Here is an 11,588-nt window from a genome sequence, read left to right on the forward strand (position 1 = left end):
AATTAACAAATGCCCACTTTTAATATGGAGAGCAGTTCGTTCCTGTTTTCCTACTTGAAGTTCATCTTAAACCTCAAATCTAAGAAGAAAAAAAGTCACGACTTTTGGTTTCCCTCATTAAGAATTACGTCAGATGACATAATCTACTTGAAGTCAATGACCATTTTTAAATGCGTCATGAGGAAAGTGATTGGGAGTTTATAAAGACAATAAAATACCACATAGATGATGATGGTTTTCTTGATAGGATCATGACTTCTAAAAAGCTGCTGAATGTTTATTAAATAGTTTGCTGTGATTTATAGAAAGTGTGATAGGGTATGTAGGCGGTTAAATTCATCCATCAAATATTTAGTGTTAGACATTCTCCTAGAGACCAAAGACGCAAAATGAATGAACAAGTAATTGCAATGCATGTGACATACTACAATAGAGGTATCTTTTTGAACTTGGCTATACATGGATTTGTTACCTATTAAAATTGGCTTTCTAATAAAAACCACTCTTCTATTAGTTTTCCCTTTTTTTTAATTCAGCATTTTTCTGCCTATTATTCACTTCACATTCTTTGTTAGTATTTTGGTAATACTCAATCTTCAAAACATCTCAGAAATTAAATAAGAATATCAATACTAGCTAGAATGGACCTTTGGATCTATTACAGTAGTTCTCAAAATGTGCTGATAAAACTACTGTTACTTGCTTTATTCATTCTGTCATTAAGCATACAGTGGAATTTTCCAGAGGCTCTTTGACATATGAACAATTCATTGTAACAATGAATTCAGATATTACAGATTTACAAAAATGTCAAGCAATACAATCTTCTGATTTTTTATTTGGAATTATAGTGATTTTTATTAAAATACACTATGTTAACATGTAATAGACTTATTAGCCACTTTAAAGGAACTGATGTATTTTTCATACTTTATCAGTTTTCATTTCTAATATTATACCAATAGGTATAATCAACATGAAAAAACTTTTTGGAGTCTTTATATTTTAACTGTGTAAAGGAGTCTTGAGAACAAAAAGTTTAAGAACTTCTTGATGTAGGTCAATTATTTTCAAATTCCATTTCATGGAGCTCTAGGTTTCTTGGGAAGAGAATGAGTAGGAGGTTGAAACAGGCAGGGCTCTAGGCCTCCTACATCTGCCTCCCTTCTCCAATTCAGAGCGGTTCTACTGTTATCTGCTTTATATGTCAATTTTCATGTAGGATTTCAATTTATAAACAGGTTCCTTTTACAGTTTAAAACTATTCATTCATTTATTCATTCAGTATTTCCTCCAAGTGTTTACTACATGATAGGATTGTGCTAGTCACCAGGAATATAATTGTGAGTTAAGAAAATCACATTTTCTTCCTTTGTAAATTTTACTCTATGGGGAAACATCAATCACACAGACAAATGTAAAATTACGACTTTATTAAGGGGAGAAACATACTCTTATAAAAGTATACAATAGGAGTATTTAACATAATAGGTCAGGATGCTTCCTCAAGTTGTGATAATTGAGCTTCTAAAGGAAATTAAATGACACCAACAGTATAGTTAGTTGAGCAAGTTATTGAAGTGGGAGAGACACTTATGAACCTTTGTTAACGGAGAGCATTAAGATTCTTTGCATTGCAGTTCTTAAAAGGAAAAAAGGTACAAGACAGTATATAGTTTTTCAGAATTTTTTTAGGAATATACAAGCAATAAAGGTAGAAACTATAGGTCTAGGATAGGCCAATGGGAGTGGATGTCTGCAGTTGTGTGGAAAATAAGATCATTGAAGGAGATGTCAGGGGACTGAGTATTGTAAAGATTATCTACATGGATACTGATATCACCAAGAATCATGATAGGAAGAGTACTGAAAAAACTGGCAGAAAGTCCAGTGCTAAAATCTTCAAGAAATGAGGATTAATCTAGATGTCTATGAATGACTGCAAAAAATAGGGTATCATGTGGAATACTCTGTCAGCATGAGCATTCAAAGAGTTAGAGAATTTAAGGGAGGAAAGAGGGATAGCCTGGCAGCCAAAATGAGAAACTGGGGAAAAGCTCACTCTGTATTGACATTCTTTGGTTATAGGGTCTGGAAAAAACAGCTCCCATTTGAGAGGGCAATGGGAAAGTCAGTGCTCTTAAGAAGATGCCAGGTTTTGGCGAAATGAGTGGGTATGCAGAGAAAAGATTGAAGATTGTGCTTTTGCTGATGATAGTATTCCTTGAGTTTAGGAAGTTCAGGACATGAGGAAGGGTGAGAGATTGAATCAGATTAAGCAGATGGTTGAGAAATAACCTGGGAGTCTTGGATTTCTAGTGGATGCTGATAATAAATGGGTATAGGACATGATAGGATTAATCGCAATAGTCTCTAAGGCCAGTTATTACAGCAAGGCCATGAGTGTAGGAAGAGAGTAGAAAGGTAAGCTTGAGGGAACCTTGGCAAAAACACGTAGATCTCAGTGGGTCTTCCTCTCAAACAAAATGATAGTGCTGCTGACACCAACAAAGGGGTAATATCACTATGGGGAAATGGAGGGGGTTCTATGGGTATCTCCTGATAATTCTGTAGATACTCTTATCTTCTACCTCAATAAAATAACAACAATAAGAACCACTCCCTCTTACCCTAGACCCATATCCCACTCAAGTTACTGGCCCATTTTTCTGTTCCCGTTCATTGTAAAATTCCTCTAAAGAGTTGCTTATACTTTGGCCCTCCTTCTTTACCCTACTTTAACTACTCCAGCTGAGTTTTCTTCCACATCACTCCACCAAAATATATTTTATCAAGTTCACCAGTGAATCCTTTCTGCCAAAATGTTCATTTCTCTGTCCCTAGTTTATCAGTACAATTTGACCCCACTGAGCTGTCACCTGGTTTTCTTCGTTCACTGGATTTTCCTTTCTCAGTCTACTCTGTTGTTTCCTCTCTCTCAACCAGAGGTCTAACTATTGCAGTACCCCAGGTCCTATTCCTGGGTTTTCTTCTCTTCTTTGTCTTTACTGTCTCTTTAAATGATCTTATCCAGTCCCAAAGATTCAAATACTATCTATATTGTTTGCTTTAAATTTATATCTCCCTTTATGATGGAATCTTAGTTCCCTACATATCTATTCAATTACCTACTCAAGAGCTCCACTTGGATGTCTAGTAGGCATCTCAAAATCATCATAGCCAACACTGAAGTATTATTTTTCTTCTGTGACAGTGACTGCAGCTGACCCCTAATTCTATTTAGTAATATTTTAGCTGGGAGGATATTTCCCAGAATGAAGCCTACATTGTCTAGCTTCCTTTAGGTATCGTCCTATGGCACAGTTCTGGCTAAGGGGATATGAATGGAAGGGATATGTACAACTTCCAGGATAAACTCTTACATAAAGAGGCAAGCCCTCAAATGTTTCCTTTCCTTTACCCCTCTGGCTATAACACTGACTTAATGGGTGTTGTAGTGAACTATCTTTGAACATGCAGAGAACATTGGGTGGTCCAAAGACAAACAGTTTGAGCAGCACTCTTCTAGGGGTCAGTGGAGCAACAAGATAGTCTAAGTTATGAATATCTGAAGCAAGCATTTCAGCCCTAGACTGTTTATATTCTTGAACCGTGACATGAAAGAGAGTTGTCTATCTGGATTGCGCCACTGCAGTCTGTTCTAGCAAATTAACCTGTATTCTAACTAATATTAGCTACTAATCTGTATCTTCTCACCCTTCATTTCCCTTACCATCAACCTTTCCCATCTCAATTTGTATCACCAACCATGCGGTTGCTTAGGCCCCAAAAGCAGATGTCATTCTTGTTTTCTCCCTTCCATTCCATGTGTTGCCAGGCCATTAATGTGGCCTATTGGCTTCAAAAATAAATCCCAAATCTGATCTTTTATAATTCACATTGCCACAAACTTAGTCAAAGGTACTAGCATCTCTTATCTGGACTCCAATGACTTACTAGCTTCCTCCCTTCCTTCTTGATGGACAGTTCATCTTCTACATAGTAGCTAGAGTGAGACTGTAAAATCATAAATCAGGTTAGTCACTTTACTAAGCTGTCTGGGTTATCAGAATGACTGGTGGTACTGAAATGCTAACATTCAGGTAACTCTTATTTTACTTAATAATGGCCCCAATGCACAAGAGAGTAATACCGGCAATTCAGATATGCCAAAGAGAAGTTGTAAAGTGCTTCCTTTAAATGAAAAGCATCTGTGAAGATAGTCATATAATTTTTGGAGGTTTCTAGTCAATATGGTAGAGTAAGTAATTGCTGTGCTCACCTCCTGCCATAACCACATCAAAATTACAACTAAATTATTGAACAATCAGTCTGGAGAACCACCTGTAGACTAGCTGAATGGAACTCTTATAACTAAGGATATAAAGAAGCCAAATGGAGACCAGTAGGAGGGGTAGAGATATGAAATGGGCTCGTCCCACACCAGGTGGTCCCACACACTGGGTGATTGAGAATTGGGGAAGATATCTTGGCTGCAGAGGTCCTGCTTGAGGAGCAAGGGTCCCAGCCTCACACTGGGCTTCAGTGCTGAGGAGTCCTCATAATAGCTGGCTGTGAAAATCAGCAAGGATTCCATTCCATCCCAGTGAGAGGGAGGACTTCTGGAAACCCAGACATCCTCTTAAAGGGCCTAAACACAGACTCTCAATCACAAACACTCACCCTAAGTTCTAGCAAAGGAAAAGCAGCTGGAAAGGTGCTAGAGACATATGGGGAGAAATTGAATTGTGTGGATTCAGGGCAAGGGCTGGAGGTTCGGCCATCATTGTCCCTGTTAAGGTGTCCCTCCACAAAGCCTGCAGGCATAGGCAGGTGCCAAATCTGAATCTGCATTAACCTAGTGAACACCACTTGCCCCACCCAGGACACCTGCTCCATCCAACTCATGCACCACACTTGGCTCTTTCAAGGGCTGCATCTCAGCAATGCTGCAAACTTTCTAAAAAACTCTCCAAGGTCTGCAGGCCCCAGGCAGATGGTGACTGATATCAGACTACCCAGTGCCTTTGGCTGCGTGGCCCCAGGCCCGGTGTGGGTGGCAGCAAGCCTTGGGTCACAAAATCACCTCTTCCATGCACCTCTGGGCCCAGCACAGGCAGGTACCAACCAAGGATAGCTCTGTAGCTCCACCAGGTTACCCTGGAATAGGCACAGGCAGAGCTGAACTTGGCCTACACCTGAGCCTCTCCCAAGAGGCCTCAGAACCAACACACCCAGTGGCTGGCCTCATACCACAACAGAGCACCACCTGATTAGCTCTATAAACGGAATATCTAGAGAGTGGTAATAGCAGGCACCAGAGCCTCACTGGGACAAATCTCGCTCCATGGAGTCAGCCCATACTGTGATCATGGCCAGTTTCCAGAGCATGTCAGCCTGAGGGTCAACCCCACTTACTGAGGTGCCAACAGCAATCAAGGCTCAACAACAACAGGAAGGCATACACAGTCCGCACAATGGACACTCCTGGAGCACCTGGTTCAGGTGACCAGTGACACCATGCCACTAGGCCCCACAGGACACCTACTATATAAAGCCACTCTACAAAGATTGGGAGACATAACAGATCTATCTAATACATAGAAACAAACACAGAGAAGTAGCCAAACTGAGACAAAGAACCACATCCAAAATGAAAGAACAGGAGAAAACTGCAGAAAAAGAACTAAACAAAATAGAAGCAAGCGATCTACCAGATACAGTGTTCAAAACACTGGTTACAAGGATGCTCAACAAAGGTATGGGAAGAAAAGATCAACTCAGTAAGAACTTCAAAAAGATTATAAATGTATAAAAGGACATAGAGATCATAAAAAAGAACCAGTCAGAAATGAATAATACACAATTGAAATGAAGAATACACTAGAAGGAATCAACAGCTGATTAGATGAAGCAGAGTATTGAATAAGCAACAAGGCAAGAAGGTAGCAGAAAACACCCAATAGGAACAGGAAAAAAAAAAAGGATCCAAAATAACGAGAATTTTAGGGAACTCTGAGACAACATACAGTGTACTAACATTTACATCATAGGGGTACCAGAAGGAGAAGAGAGAACAAAGTATTGAAAATCTACTTGAAGAAATAATAATATAAAACTTCTCTAACCTGGCAGAAGAAACAGACACATGTCCAAGAAGCGCAGAGAGTCCCAAACAAGACAAATCCAAAGAGGCCCCTATCAAGACATATCGTATTTAAAATGCCAAAGGTTAAAGATAAAGAGAGAATCTTAAAAGCAGCAAGAGAAAAGCAATTACCTACAAGGTAGCTCCCATAAGACTGTCAGCTGATTTCTCAACAGATATTTTGCAGGCCAGAAGGGACTATTCAAAGTGATGAAAATCAAGGATTTACAATCAAGACTACTCTACCCAGCATGGGTATCATTTAGAATCAAAGGAGAAATCAAGAGCTTCCTAGACAAGAAAATGTTAAAGGAGTTCATCACCACCAAACCAGTATTATAAGAAATGTTAAAGAAGAAGCAGGGATGGGGGGCTGAGAACACAAATATGAATAATAAAATGGCAATAACTATCAATAATCACTTCAAATGTAAATGGCTCAAATGCTCCAATAAAAAGACAAAGGATGGCTGAATGGATACAAAAGCAAGGCCCATACATATGTTGTCTACAAGAGACCCATTTCCAATAGAAAGACATGGACTGAAACTAAAGAGATAGAAAAGGATATTTTATGCAAATGGAAATTAAAAAGCTGGGATAGCAACACTTATATCTTCAGACTTTAAAACAAAGGCTATAACAAGAGACAAGATCACTGTATAATAATAAAGGGATCAATCCAACAGAGGACATAATCCTTGTAAACATTCGTGCATGCAACATAGGAGCACCTAAATTTATAAAGCAAGTATTGATGGATATCAAGGGAGAGATCGATAGTAATACAGTCATAGTAGGGGACTTTAATACCCCCATTGACATCAATGGATAGATGATCCAGACAGGAAATCAAGAAGGAAACAGAGGCCTTAAAAATGACACATTAGACCAGGTGGATTTAATTGATATTTTTAGAACATTTCACCCCAAAGCAGCAAGTACACATGGAACATTTTCCAGGACAGACCACATGTCAGGCCACAAAACAAGTCTCAATAAATTTAAGAAGATTGAAATCATATCAAGTCTTCTTCAACCACAATGGTATGAAGCTAGAAATTAATTACAAGAAAAAAAACTGAAAAGTAAACACATGGAGGCTAAATAACATGCAAGTAAACAATGAATGGGTTTTCAATGAGATTAAGGAAGAAATAAAACAGTACCTTCAGACAAATAAAAATGAAAACACAACCCAAAATCTATGGGACATAGTGAAAGCAGTCCTAAGAGGGAAATTCACAGCAATACAGGTCTACCTCAAGAAACAAAAAAAATCTGAAATAAACAATCTAACCTTACACCTAAACGAACTAGAAAAAGAACAACGAACAAAGCCCAAAGAGAGTAGAAGAAAGGAAATAATAAAGATTGGAGCGAAAATAAATGAAATAAAGTCCCATAAAACAATACAAAAGATCGATAAAACCAAGAGTGGATTCTTAGAAAATATAAACAAAATTGATTAATCTTTAAGCAGACTTAATAAAAAAAAAACATGAGGACCCAAATAAATAAAATTAGAAATGAAAGAGAAGTGGCAACTGACACCACAGAAATACAAAGGATTATAAGAAAATACTACGAACAATTATATGCCAACAAATTGGACAATCTGGAAGAAATGGATACATCCCTAGAAACATACACTCTCCCAAGACTGAGATCAAGACAAAATGGAAAATCTGAACAGACTGATACTAATAAAATTGAATCACTACTCAAAAAATTCCCAACAAACAAAACTCCTGGACTGGATAGCTTCACAGGTGAATTTAAAAGAATATTCAAAGAAGAATTAATATTTATCCTTCTCAAACTATTCCAAAACAAGACAAAGATATTACAAAAAAATAAAATTATAGGTCAATATCCCTGATTAACATGGATGCAAAAATCCTCAACAAAATGTTAGCAAAACAAATTCAACAATATATTAAAAAGATCATAAACCATGATTAAGTGGGATCTATTCCTGGGATGTTGGTTCAACATCTTTCAGTAAATTAACATTATATACCATATAAACAAAAGGATTAAAAAAAATCATATGATCAATAGATGGAGAAAAAACATCTGATAAAACCCAGCATCCATTTATAAAAATTCTCAACAAAATGGGAATAGAAGGAACATACCTCAACATAATAAAGGCCATATATGACAAACCCACAGCTAACATACTTAATGGGGAATAACTAAAAGCATTTTCCTTAGCAACAGGAACAAGACAAGAATGTTCACTTTCATTCGACATTCACCACTTTTATTCAACATAATATTGGAAGTCCTAGCCACAGCAATCAGACAAGAAAAAGAAATAAAAGGCATCCAAATTGGAAAGGAATAAGTAAAACTTATTATTTGCAGATGACATGATACTATATATAGAGAACCGTAAAGATTCTACCCCAAAACTATTAGAACTGATAAATGAATTCAGTAAAGTTGCGGGATACAAAATTAATATTGACAAATTGGTTGTATTTTTATACACTAATAACAAGCTATCAAGAAGAAAAATTAAGAAAACAATCTCATTTATAAATGCACCCAAAAACAAAATAAGAGGAGAAAAAAATGGCACGGATAATAAAGGCTCTGTTCATCCCTCTGGCGACCAAATCAAAGTTGTGAGAAACCAAGGAGCAGCAGCAAGGAAAAATCGCCTGGGATCTAGATGAACAAGCCATACAACTAGGGAGAAATCCAAGAAAGCACCCTGCAATGGCAGAAGGTAGGACAGGGCGAAGATGTAGGGCTCCCCAGTCTCAAGCAACTGTGTGAGACAGAGGCAGCGGCAGTGGCAGCAGCAAAAGCCTCTTAAAGGGGCCGCATCCGCGAGCAGATTTTTGTGTAGACGGACCTGCTCGCTCTGAGAACCAGGGCCAATTCGGCTGTGCACAAGGGGGAACCAGGGACTTACAGAGAGACAGTGTCAGAAGAGGGCAAGGTGAGGCTCGCTCTGTACAGAAGTACTGGCGGTATCCATTGTTCCCTGTTGAGCCCTCCCGCCTCCCAGTGTGCAGACACAGCGCCACCATTGCCGTGATGTCATCTAACTGCATAACGCCCAGCCCAGAGAATTCCCTGAAACCCTACCTTCCCCAACTAGTGGCTCGACCTAAGCCACATCCAGGTGTATCCTCAGAGTCAGGTGCTCCTTGCTGAGACTCACACTGGAGGCAGCCTTGGTTTCTGGTGTGGCCTTTTGAGGCAACTATAAGCACAGCATCTGTGGATTACTTGCTGAATCCTGACAGATGGCCCCAGAGGGCTAGAGGCTTGGACTAAATTTGGTCTGCAGCTGAACCCCTCTCTGGACTGTGCCACTGGACACCTACTTCACAAATACACACTAATAAGACCAGGAGACTTAGGAGCTTTGCTTAACACACATAAACAGATCCAGAAAGGCAGCCAAAATGGGAAGACAAAGAAGCAGAAACCACATGAGAGAACAGAACAGAGATTCAGATATAATGGAGTCAAGGAATCTAATAGATGCAGAGTTCAAAACACTGGTTATAAAGATGCTCAATGAACTTCTGGGAGGTGTAGATAAATGCGGTGAGAACTTCAACAAAGAGAAAAAAGACATAAAAATGGAAATGGAAATTATAAAATGGAACCAGTCTGATATGAAGAACACATTATCTGACATAAGAATTATATTAAATGGAATAAACAAAGACATAAATAAAGTGAATAAAGAAGAAGATCAAATGCCCTAGCTAGAGGACGGGAAAGCCAATCAGGACACTCAATCAGAATGGCGAGAAAAAAGAGGCCAAGACTATAAAAACGATTTAAGGAGGATATGAGACACTATTAAGGCTCCAAATATTCGTCTGATCGTAAGTGAAGAAAATCAAGATGTTGAACAGCTATTTGAAGAAATAATAATGGAAAACTTCCCTAACTTGGTGAAGGAAATGGACATAAAACCCCAGGAATCTCAGAGAATTCCAAAAACCAAGGATCCAAAGAGGCCTGCACCAAGACACATCATAATTAAAATGCCAAAGTTTAAATACAAAGAGAGAATCTTAAAAGCAGCAAGAGATAAGCAGATAGTTACCTACAAGGGAACATCCATAAGACTGGCAGATGATTTCTCAAAATAAACTATGCAGGACAGAAGGGCTTGGCACAAAATATTTGACATGGTGAAAACCTAGGATCTGCAACCAAGAATACTTTCTCCAGCAAAGCTATCATTTCAAGTTGAAGGACAGATAAACAGGAATAAAGAATGGTAACAACTACATTCCTATCAACAAGTATCTCAAATGGAAAAGAATTAAGTGCTCCAACCAAAAGAGAGAGTGGCTGAATAGGTAAGAAAACAAGAACCTTACATGTGAAAAGGAAGGGGATGGAAAAGGATACTGCCTTGATGGACCTAGAAGGTGTTTAAGACAGACAAAGAAAGATAAACACTATATGATTTCACTTATATGCAGAATCTAAGGAATAAAAAGAACAAACTAATCAAAAACAGACTCACAAATATAGTGAACAATTTGGTGATGGACAAAGGGGAGGGAGGTTTGGAGGGCTGGGAGAATGGGGTGAAGAGCTAAAGAAGCAGAAATTAGTAGTTAATAGTTGGTCATGGGGATGAGGAGCATGGCATAGGGAATGCAGTTAGCATTAATACATTGGCTAGGTAGAGGGTGAGGGGAGGAAGGGTGTGATTGGGGGGATCGTTTTATGAACTATATAGATGTCTAACCAATGTACTGCATACCTGAAACTAAATTTTAAAAATTAAAAAAAAAAAAAAAAACAGGCTTTGGGGAAAAAAAAAATGCAGAAATAAATAAAAAATAAAATATCTAGAAATAAATTTAACCAATGAGGTAAAAGACCTCTACTCAGAAAATTATAAGACACTGAAGAAAGAAACTGAAGAAGATACAAATAAATGGAAGCATTCTTTGGGTAATATCTATACCCAAATTTGATATCCCTATCAAAATACCATTGGCATTTTTCACAGAACTAGAACAAATAATCCTAACATTTATATGGACCCGCAAAAGACCCTAAATAGCCATAACAATCTTGAGAAAGAAGAACAAAATTGGAAGTAGCATTCTACCTGATATCAAACAATATAGTAATCAAAACGGTATGAGACTGGCATAAAAACAGATACATAGATCAATGGCACAGAATAGAGAGCCCAGAAATAAACTCACATCTATATGATCAATTAATCTATGACAAAGGAGGCAAGAATATACAATGGAGTAAAGACAGTCTCTTCAATAAATGATGTTGGGAAACCTGGACAGATACATGCAACAAAATGAAACCAGACCACCTTCTTATACCATATACAAGAATAAACTTAAAATGGATTAAAGAGTTAAATGAATGACCCAAAACTATGAAACTTCTAAAGAAAACATAGGTGGTAAACTCTGAC

This window comes from Pteropus vampyrus, unplaced genomic scaffold (assembly GCF_000151845.1).
Source record: "Pteropus vampyrus isolate Shadow unplaced genomic scaffold, Pvam_2.0 Scaffold79, whole genome shotgun sequence".
In the NCBI taxonomy this organism is placed as follows: domain Eukaryota; kingdom Metazoa; phylum Chordata; class Mammalia; order Chiroptera; family Pteropodidae; genus Pteropus; species Pteropus vampyrus.